At 39.5% G+C, this 10,086-nt stretch overlaps 1 long non-coding RNA gene across 1 annotated transcript; it reads left to right on the top strand.

The window, feature by feature from the left end:
* Positions 1–6,458: 6,458 nt before the first annotated feature.
* LOC128258611 (uncharacterized) lies at positions 6,459–7,965 on the top strand. Its single transcript, XR_008267978.1, has 3 exons — positions 6,459–6,535; positions 7,273–7,828; positions 7,888–7,965. It is a non-coding gene; the product is annotated as an uncharacterized LOC128258611 (long non-coding RNA).
* The last annotated feature ends 2,121 nt before the right edge of the window (positions 7,966–10,086 follow it).

The raw sequence follows: 10,086 nt of genomic DNA, 5'->3' as shown, positions 1-10,086 counted from the left end.
ATTTTATCCAAGAGTAAAATTAGTCTTTATCATGTATTTTATATAATTGTGTGTGGGTGGGAATTAAATGGTAAAATAAATATTATATATTATAAGTATTAACTTTTTATTTCTCATACCATAGTTTATTTATTAAGTAAAAAAACGTTATATGCAAAAATATTTTTATTAAACTGCAACATTTTTTTCCAACTCTATTTCCTTTTACAATTAACAATCTTCGATGTAAGAATGAGAATTTTCTTACGATTTTTCAATTCAGGACAAACTTCTTGAGTTTCAGGCCAGAAAAATTTTCTTTAATAGGTATTCTTTTTTATACCATATTAAAAAACAGCCTTTCTGAGAAGTATTTTTTTGTTAAAATATGTTGCAAATATAATTTAAAGTAAGTGTTTATAAAAATGTTACAATAAACAAAAACCCAAAAGTATCTCTTTAAAACACAAATGTTTACCTTAACTATCTGTTATCTGTTAAACAAATTTTCGCTTTAACCAAAATGTTATTATTTCGCTTGTTTATGCAACATTTAGGGATCCCATCGCTGGCTAATTCATGGAACGAACTTCCTTCTCCCGAGATCCACAGATAACACCGGCTATATCAACACGCTGATCCAGCTGCAGGATAGATGCCACTTAAGCCTGACAAAGGCCCCCCAGCCGAAATCCAAACAGATATTGTCAAACAGATGACAACAGTCCGTCAATTGTCCCCAGCTTTCGATGGGAAACGCGAACAAGGAGCGATGTGCTGTCAACAATGGCAAAACGATGTTATCCTTTAACCAAGCCTCTTGTGGCAAACCCAAATCCCATTTGGCACAAACAATTTAAGCGAAAATTGCTTAGGCAGCAGTAAAAATAAACCACAAGATGTACGCATATGTCCCCAGGTCCAGAAACCCATCTCGGCAAGAATGGGAAATCCTTTGAGCAAATCTTTGTGACAAACAAAAGTGCATACATATCGTTAGGGAAATGAAAACAAACCAAAGGAAAATGGGATCTCCGAGGCTGCGACAAACTGTAAAAACAAATTGCGCTTTGTTTCAATTATACAAGGATTACATGGGAATGGAAAATGGGTCCGAGAAGAGGATCTCCTCGAAGATCCAGAGCCTTGTCAAGTGGATCGTCTTCGGCGGCGGCGGCGGCGTCTGTACAATTTGCACTTGATTTTAAGTAGGTGATTTCTATTATGCGAGACATTAGCTGTCATACAAACGCCCTATTCAAGCCCGAGGGCCCAAGGGATCTCAATCCTCTGTCCCAGCCGAGCACTTGATTAGCATATGAACACCCACGCATGTGGCCATAAAATCTCAAGTACCTCGGCATTGTGGCCGTAACGCCGGTGCCTCCTTTTCAGAGTGCAAGTACATTGGCAGGTAGGATGGGCAATAAAACCGCAGGTCCTGCAGCTTTGCCCAGGATTTTCCAGCTACGCTCGTCAATGGCTGGGTTGCGGGGAAATTCGCCGGAATTTCCTAGCCAGCGGCCAGTTGATGTGCCATAAAATTATGGCGGCTCATAAAATTCATTAATCGCTGCTAAATGCGCGTCATTAGTCAACACGCGGCTCGGCTGGCTCTACTTCGCTATTCTGGCCCGCTTCTAACCGTCCCAAAGAGCCGACTTTTCCTGGAAATACACCGCAGGCCATGGCAACGTGTCAGTCCGGAGGACTAACGAGTTGGACTGTCGAAGGCGGGCCAGGACCAGGAATCGTGGCCACTCCACACCGGCGACAGCGAGTCGCGTGAAAATGGTGATTAATGCCTTTGGTGCGTGGATTTAATATGGAACACGATCCGGCTAATCAGCTGCCCCAGGTAGCCGGGCCCACAATGGAAACTCTATGTGGAAAGCCCCGACACAAGTGCGATTGATAAAGGTTGCCCTCTATAAGAGAAGGCCTAACGAATTTAAATTTTATAAATATAGCTATTATAACTCACATACTCCGTTCGAAGGCAAACAAACAAAACATTAACCTAACTTTTAAAAGTCTGTCAAATGTTGTTTTTTTTTTGTCAGAACCAAATAATACGAGTTTTTTTAATAGAGACAAATATAATTTGTAATTAAATACGTTATAGCAAGTTCCCTATTCTTCTTAATTATTACTTTCTGCCTAGCTATATTTGATGTGAAAAATAATATTTTATACAAATTTTATTTTATAAAAAGTAAGCCTTATGCTTTAAAATGGAACGGGAAACACTTAAACATATGTACTAAAACAATGAATAAACAAGCTTAGTTTGTCCTTAGAAATAACAATTGGTTTAAAATCGAACAACAAACCATTGAAATTCAAAGAAATTAGTTTAAGATTCCACTTAATTTCATTATTAACTCCCCTTATTAGAAGATAATTTTCAGTATTTTCCAAGAGGACTTGTTAATTATATTTTAATAACTTAATAAATGCAAGAACTTTCCGAGAAATGATTATAATGACAGGCAGCGTTACGGAGACGACGGATAGCAAGCCAGAGAGACGCGATTCCGGTCTACGGGGCTACGCTTAAGACAAGCCACAGAAGGCAAACAAAACCTGAGGAGGAGGAGGAGGAGGTGGAGGTGGATGAGATGGGGCGACGAGGCGAAGAGGCCTACAACACCGACAACTCAAAAATGTGTCTACTTCATTCATAAGATTTTTTAGTGGCGCCTGGCGCCAACATTTTTCACTTGCGTGCAGCAATCGTCGCTTCGGATTGAGTGTGTTTTGTGGGTACTACACAGTACAAAACAAAAGCTTCAAATGTTCTTTCTTTTAAGAATATTTAGATTGTATTTCTGACAAATATAAGTTAAAAACAAATAATTTCTTTTTAAATTTCTTCGGTTGGTTGTAACTTCCTTTAAAAAAAAGAATTTGGGGTATTTAAAGAGACTCAAAACCAAAACCATGATGACGTAATAAATGTACATTAAACTATCTACCATTTAAATTCGAGCTAACCTGCCATTAAGGGTTTTAATTAGTTGAAAAATACTTAAAAAACTAAGAAATAACTAGAAGGAGGAGATTACATTTCTGTAACAAACCGAACTGTAACACTTTATGGCGCTTTATAAAGTGTTTAAATCTATTATCAAGAAGCAGTCACCAACTTTTTTCAGTGTACTTTTAAAATTATACTTATTTGAACGGTTGTTTGGCTTCAGCTCGAAGCACTTGACTTGCAGTGCCAACATTTTCATTAAGTGAAATGCCCGCCCGCCCGAGATTATTGTTCCGTTCGAGTGCATCTGCTTGATTTAGCGTATCGCTCATAATTTGTTTTTATGGTTTTGCATTTAGATTCTCGGGCCTTTGGGCACGCGGCTGATAATTCTCCCATGACGCGGCAGCTGCCAGCGATTTTCGCTTATCAAGTTAGTTCTTACTTTCGATGGGGGGCATGGGCTTTAAATTAAAAGTGGTGTGGCCCAGCTGTGGATTTTCGAGTGGCGCAGAGCGCGTGTCGAGTGGTGGGCTATGGCTTACTACACTATATAGTAAAGCCAACTCTCACACCAGCCCATTGTGCGACTGACAGTGGAATTCGTAGATCGGGAAACGTTTCCATTGCGGGCATGTTAATTTTAGTACAAATTCGGGTCGAAAATAGCTATGGCCAAAATGCCCACGCAAATATTTTCGATGCTACTTCGCCAAGTCATCGTGGCTATTAACAGATCGAGTGAGCACGAGCACGGGCATGAGTCGGATTTTGTGATATTGTGGTCGTTTGTGATTTTGTTGGTCCCAAGATCAGAGATCCGTGGAGCCGCTTTTTGTGGGTCGCCGAGTCGGAGTCGCCAAAGCCAAAGCCAAAGCCGCCGTACGAGTATTGACAATTTCAATTTGGGATCATCCAGTCAGCTCGTCTGCGGCTGCTGTTAAATATTTTGTTATTTTCATATGTAAATCTTGTTTAACGACTCTGTATGAATTCGTGTGTAGTATGGGTATATTTATTGTGCCGTTGATTGAATATGCAAATGCATTTTCACACGTTGGACCGCAGCACCGCTCAGCACACCGCTATGCTTCATAGCCGGTCAGTCAGCGGACAAAGGCACACAAACACGGTCCAACGAAACACTGGGTCTTCTTTTTTTCTGGGCCCCCAGAAGGGATCGCTGATCTCCCGAAGAGTTAGCTGGAAGCTTCTGCCTTCAGTCAAGTCTACCTACAGCAGTCGCAGCTGCGATCTTTAAACCCTGGGAGGTGATAATGGGAGCGAGAACTCCCATTCCCAATCGCACTCGCTTACACACCTCTTTTCAAAAATGTCTGATATAAAAATTATTATTCCCTAATAAATCTGTCAAAAGTTATGGTCAACTGGAGGCAATAAAAAGAAAAAAAAATTAATAAAAACAAGGTCTAAAAATTAACGAGCAGGGAAAAACAACGAAGTGGTAATGCCCTTTTAAATATCTTTTAAACAATTTCATTTGATTGATGTGCTCAATTTTAGATAGCTTAGGTGAGATTTGTATATATTTTATTTTAAGGGTTAATAACTTGTTGGTACTTTTACTCACCTGAAGAAAGAACATTATTTTGTAGTATTTAAATTAAAAAATATTATTATATTTAGTTTTTTTAAACTTTTTTTGTTCGGGATTAAAATTAATCTTTGAAATGCGTAATGTCTGATACAGACTGAATAGAAATTTGACCGCTGTCTCTTTTGGTTCATGCGCATCTATCGTAATTTTTTTCTCGTACGTAATTAAAACAATATTTATTGTTGACAGTATAAAACCTTTTCACAAAAATGAATTTTACTTAAACTGTTAGTGTAAGGGTATAAAGTACAGGTCTGTAAGTGGCTCGCCTTCATTGGAGGGCGCGGCAGCCAGTCAGCAGAGAAGTGGTTCTGGCTGCCTTTTTCCCAGACATTTACCTGTCAAATGTTGCACTCGCACACGAAAATGATGGAGTGAAGAGTTTTAATTTTATGACGCAGCAAAGGAGGCAGGGAACCTGAGAACCCGAATGATGGCGCCAAGAAATTAAGGTAACGCGCCACAATCAACACAAGACCGACTGGCAGGATCTCAGCATTCCGAGCTAGTCCTGTGAGGTGATGTGAGCTGAGTTTACCAGGCAGAAAAGGGCGAAGATACCGAATGGGCGTGGGCTTTTCTCATGTGTCAGACCTAAGCCATTAGTTATGCAGCTCGTTGGCTTATCTACAACAGCATCGATCTTGTTAGCCGCTATTAATTGGCTGTGAAAGGTCCGATTCATTCAATAAAAGTCCCCATAATGTAAATGGCTCAACACTTTCCCACCGCCGAGAAAATCAAGTCCATTGACATCCGATGCTGCGCATGCGTATCCCCGCGTCTATTAAGCCAGATACCAGATACAAGATACACGATCGTATCGCTCAGATACAGGCGAACGGCTATTCCAAGACGGTAAATTGCCGCAACCGCAACGCATTCAACAGATTGGTACACTTAAAGAAAGCAACTACCACGGACCAAACTTTATCATTTAAATTGCCTAATCTAAAATACATAAGAATAACAAAAATAAATGGAAGCAAGGGATAACATGTTTGAAATAAAATTGTATTTATTTATTTAAGCATTTCATTCATACTTTTTAAGGTGATAAACTACAAAACGATATTATTCTTTTTAAAACAGAATGAGCAATTTAAAATACATATTTTTATCAGTGTATATTGTTCAAATCGGTTCAGATCGGATACATAGTTAATTATGCTCCCAAAATGAAACAAAAAAACAAACTAAACATTTTTACGAGCGAAATTTGTAATCATTACCACATTCATATGCAAATGGGGGCAGCCGGCCACTACGTATCTGTATCTGTATCCGTAGGGGTATCTGGTATCTGGTAATCTGTAACTCAGGGGTTTTCGGTGTTTTTCTTCTCTTTATTTTTTTTTTTTGGTCGTTTGGGCCAGCTGCTCGAACGGCAGCTACGCGTATGTCGCTTCTGTGCTGTCTTGGCCTTTGTTTAGGATCGTGGGGCCCTGATTTTGGTGTTAAAAGTACCGTATTGTTTGCCATATATAGCAACAACATGCTGTCCACGCTGCGATAACGAACTCCCAGACTCAGACACTAATTTATTAAAGACATTTTCTTGTTGTCTTCTTCCCTTTCGCTGCCTGCCTGCCAAGACAAACATAAATTTTGAATGCGACAAGTTTTAATTTCTTCAGATACTCCTCCTCCGATTACCAGTTTCAGGTCTTCCCCCCCCCCAAATATCAGACTCAGTTCGGTAGCTGGCGAGGTTGTGAAAAAGCTTAAATTTTAATCAAAATTAGATCTTTATCTTCCGCAATTTATTTGCCTTTTAACAAAATATTTTCATGCTCTGTCTCTAATCTCGTTTGCTTATTTTTCTGCTTTGGCTCTCTTGTGCTGCTTGTCGCCGTTCGGAACTGTAAATATTTAAGCTTTTGACGCCTCACATGGCTCGGAATTACTGGAGGAACCATACAGCTGGAGCTCCACAGCTCCAGAGCTCCATTGCAGAGGTAGCATAAATTTTTCTCGCTTTGCCGCCATTGAGTAATGGCCGTGTTTTTGTTTGTCTTTGCGCCATATTTGTTTGCCGCTTTCCGCTGTGTTCGTGTCGTTTTCCACGAACCACCACCCATCAGAAAAGGGGGTGGTAAGGTGGGGCAAGGGCGTTGTGAGGGGGGATGGGTTGCACTATCTAAGCGTGTAACGCGGTTGCCAGCTCTTGGAAGATTAGCATTTTGAACAATAAACAATTAAAGTTAGTCGAGATCTCCAGACAGAGTTGGCGCCGCAATGGAGACATTCACAAATTCCAGAATGAAAACCTTAAATAAATGTGAAACAGGAGAAAGTTATTTAGTTAAGTTATTTAAGGAATTCGCTTAATTACATAGTACACAATGTCCAAACGTTTAGCACCTTCTTCATGTTTTTATCTGTGGTCTTGTAAAGTGTTATCTGTAAGCGAAACTGTAGACACAATTAATTAAAATTGTTTACTTAAACATATATAGACTAATTAAATATACCGTTGATTTTTAAGACAGGGTGTTGATTAAATTTGTTTGTTTAAAATTGCTATCTCACTTACTTACTTAAGATATTAACCCATACATACCTAATTTCATAAAAGAGATTATTTGTACATAAAATAGAAACGTTTTATACCATTTAATGGTAATTGCATTATTATCTATTTTTGGTTCCCCTAATTATCTTTTGTCTTACGATTTTTTTCTATTAATTTCAGAGTATTTTGATTGCTCAATCCCCCTCGCATTCCAGCACTCCTTTCGTTACCATTAAACTGCCATACGCCTTAGAATTTCCCGATAATTCCATTGCAACTACATGTTGTACACATACCCGAGAATTCCCCATTTAAATGAAGTCGCGGCAAGTGCTTCGCCGCTGATTAGGATTCGTAGAAGTGCAGGCACCATAAAAGCGAAAGTCTTGACGCCATTAGAGAGCAATCAACGCCGGCAACTGGAGGCACTGGCCCAGTTGGAGGAGAATGAGGAGGAGGCAGCTCATAAAGTGTCAACTATGACTGGTGCCATGAGTACACAGACAGCCCGAGATAGGGGGCCAGATAGACAACTATGGCCATGGCCAGATCCAGAATGTGGGACCATGCGATGCTCAAATACGAATTGGAATCATGGAATCGGAGACAACGCGACTCGACCCACTATATTTGGCCTCGTGACGTTATGGGTTGGCAAACAAATACGTATCCAACACTCGCCAGGTTGTTGATGCACAGTAACAAATACAGAACACTGAGATATCAAAAAACGAAAGTAAAAGACTGTAAATAAGTGTTAAGTAAGAGAACTAAAATATTTATTTTTGTTTGTAGTTTTGTGACCTGTATTTGCATACATGAATCAAAGTTTATTCATTGTCTAAAAAGATGATGAAACTTATAAAAACAAATAATAAAGGGAGGTAAGCTAATAGTTATCATTACAACTCCAGATTTATTAAAAAAAAGATGAACAACATAGTTTTGCCTAGGTTTATTGAATATATATTTTTGTTTTACTAAAAGCTAATTTCAAAAAATCCTAACTTTTAATATATTTTTTAAAATAAGTTTGTGTCTTAAGAAGAGAATATTAATTAGGAGCATAGGGTATATAAATATTTTTGATACTATTAAATTACAATACTTTAATAATTATGATCAGTGATCACGGGAAGCCAGGGCAATTTTGCGTGAATAGTGCATTGATCGATAATTCTTCTTCCTTTTTTATGATATAACACCCGATTTTTCTCTGTGTAGGGTGCATAGATATGGAGCGGGGGCTGAGGGATTGCGAAGGAGGAAGAACGACGACTGAAGCCTGTTGTTGTCACGAGATTAAGGCATTTCCTTATTAGACGTCAGCGCAAGACTCGCCCTTTGCCGCTCTCTGTTTGGCTTCTTTATCACGGCCATTGTAATTGCGCACTCAGGCCTGATCCGTTCCGACCCACTCCGATCCATACCGATCCCATTCCATCCCATCCCGGGGTCCAGTCGATCCGCCGAGCGACAACAATTACCCCGCGGCTAGGCCAAGCCATCTCGGCCACTCAATCAAAGGCGAAAGCCGATCGCCGCCTCTAAATCGAAATAAGGCAAGCGGTAGCCAAAGAAGCCGTCAAATTGTTACGCATAATGGATGTTTTTATCAGCGAAATGGTTTCTTTGCCCCGTTGGACTACTGGACTTGGCCCGATATTTTCTCCTTTTGTTCGCTGGCTGTCGGCGATCTTCTGCTCTCGACTTTGATGTCACCGTTTGGCCGTTGAACTTTTCTGGCTTTGGACTTGGGCACATCTTGCCAGCGTTTTACCATTTTGGTAATGAAATGCAGCATAAAAATTGGTCAGTATTGGAATCTAAAAGGTTTTTTGGTAAGAACAATCGGTTCATTGCCAATTTTTAATGCTCTGTACGTAATAAAACCCATTTTATAATATTTGATAATTTTTAAATATGAATAAAATAAATTAATAACACGTTTTGTAATTTACATTTGAACAAAAGGCCTCAAATAAACGATTATGGTTTTATAAATTTTCTTAATATTCTTGACGATGACTATGCCCTTAAGATATTGATCATAATGATTGTTTTGGATGAATATTTACAATTTTTTTTTTTTTTAATAAGATTCATATAACACTATTAAGCAGCTAATTAAAATCAAATTTAACTATTAATAAAGTATTACCACTTTTTGTTGAACATATTTTATTTTATAGTTATCCCAACCTTTAAAGCTTAACAATCGGAATTATCACCTTATCTTAGTAAATCTTCCAGTCCCAATAATCCATAAACGGCAATTGTTTTCGAACGCCAAATTTGAATCCATGATCTTGTTATTACACATGCCATTAACACGCATCTCCGCCGAGTGCCAACTCAATGAGCTTCGAAGGCAAACAAACAAATGTGATGCTTTGGAAAATATGCAGATTCTTCGACCCGGCACTCAGATACTATACTATACCAAACATGGGACAGACGACGGAGGAGTGGAGTGAGTGGAGTGGAGAGGACCGGCGAGTCAGTAGCACTTGAAATTTGAATATAATATTGTAATAACTCAAGGGTCTACACAACAGAAGCGCCTCTTCAGAGCGTCGCGTCGCCAGCAACTTTAGCACTTCAGTTTGAAGAGTGGGGTCTGAAAAGCGTAAAGTAGTAAGAAACATCGGGGGAGGGCCGGGTATGAGCCTGAATATGAATAACGAATAACGCATACGAATACGAATGCCAGTCTGGTCTGGCATCTTGGGCCGTATTTGCTTATGATAATTCAAGAGCAAACAGCGATCGAGTGGATTGGTAGCTGGTGGAAACCGAACGTAACAAAAGGCCTAAAATCTCGGGGGTCGTGAATGTGCAGAAAAACAAAAACGAAACACACGATTAAACACCTCTCAATTATTGGAGTAGGTCTGGTCCCGCTGGCCCCCCATGTCCCCCATTGAAAGCTGTCAAGTGGTCCGCCATGGACACAGATGATTATGATGCCTCCTTGGTCAGCGCATTTGCTCC

This window comes from Drosophila gunungcola (assembly GCF_025200985.1).
Source record: "Drosophila gunungcola strain Sukarami chromosome 3L unlocalized genomic scaffold, Dgunungcola_SK_2 000003F, whole genome shotgun sequence".
In the NCBI taxonomy this organism is placed as follows: domain Eukaryota; kingdom Metazoa; phylum Arthropoda; class Insecta; order Diptera; family Drosophilidae; genus Drosophila; species Drosophila gunungcola.
The sequence above is the reverse complement of the archived record's forward strand: the minus strand, read 5'-3'. Positions and strand labels throughout refer to the sequence as shown.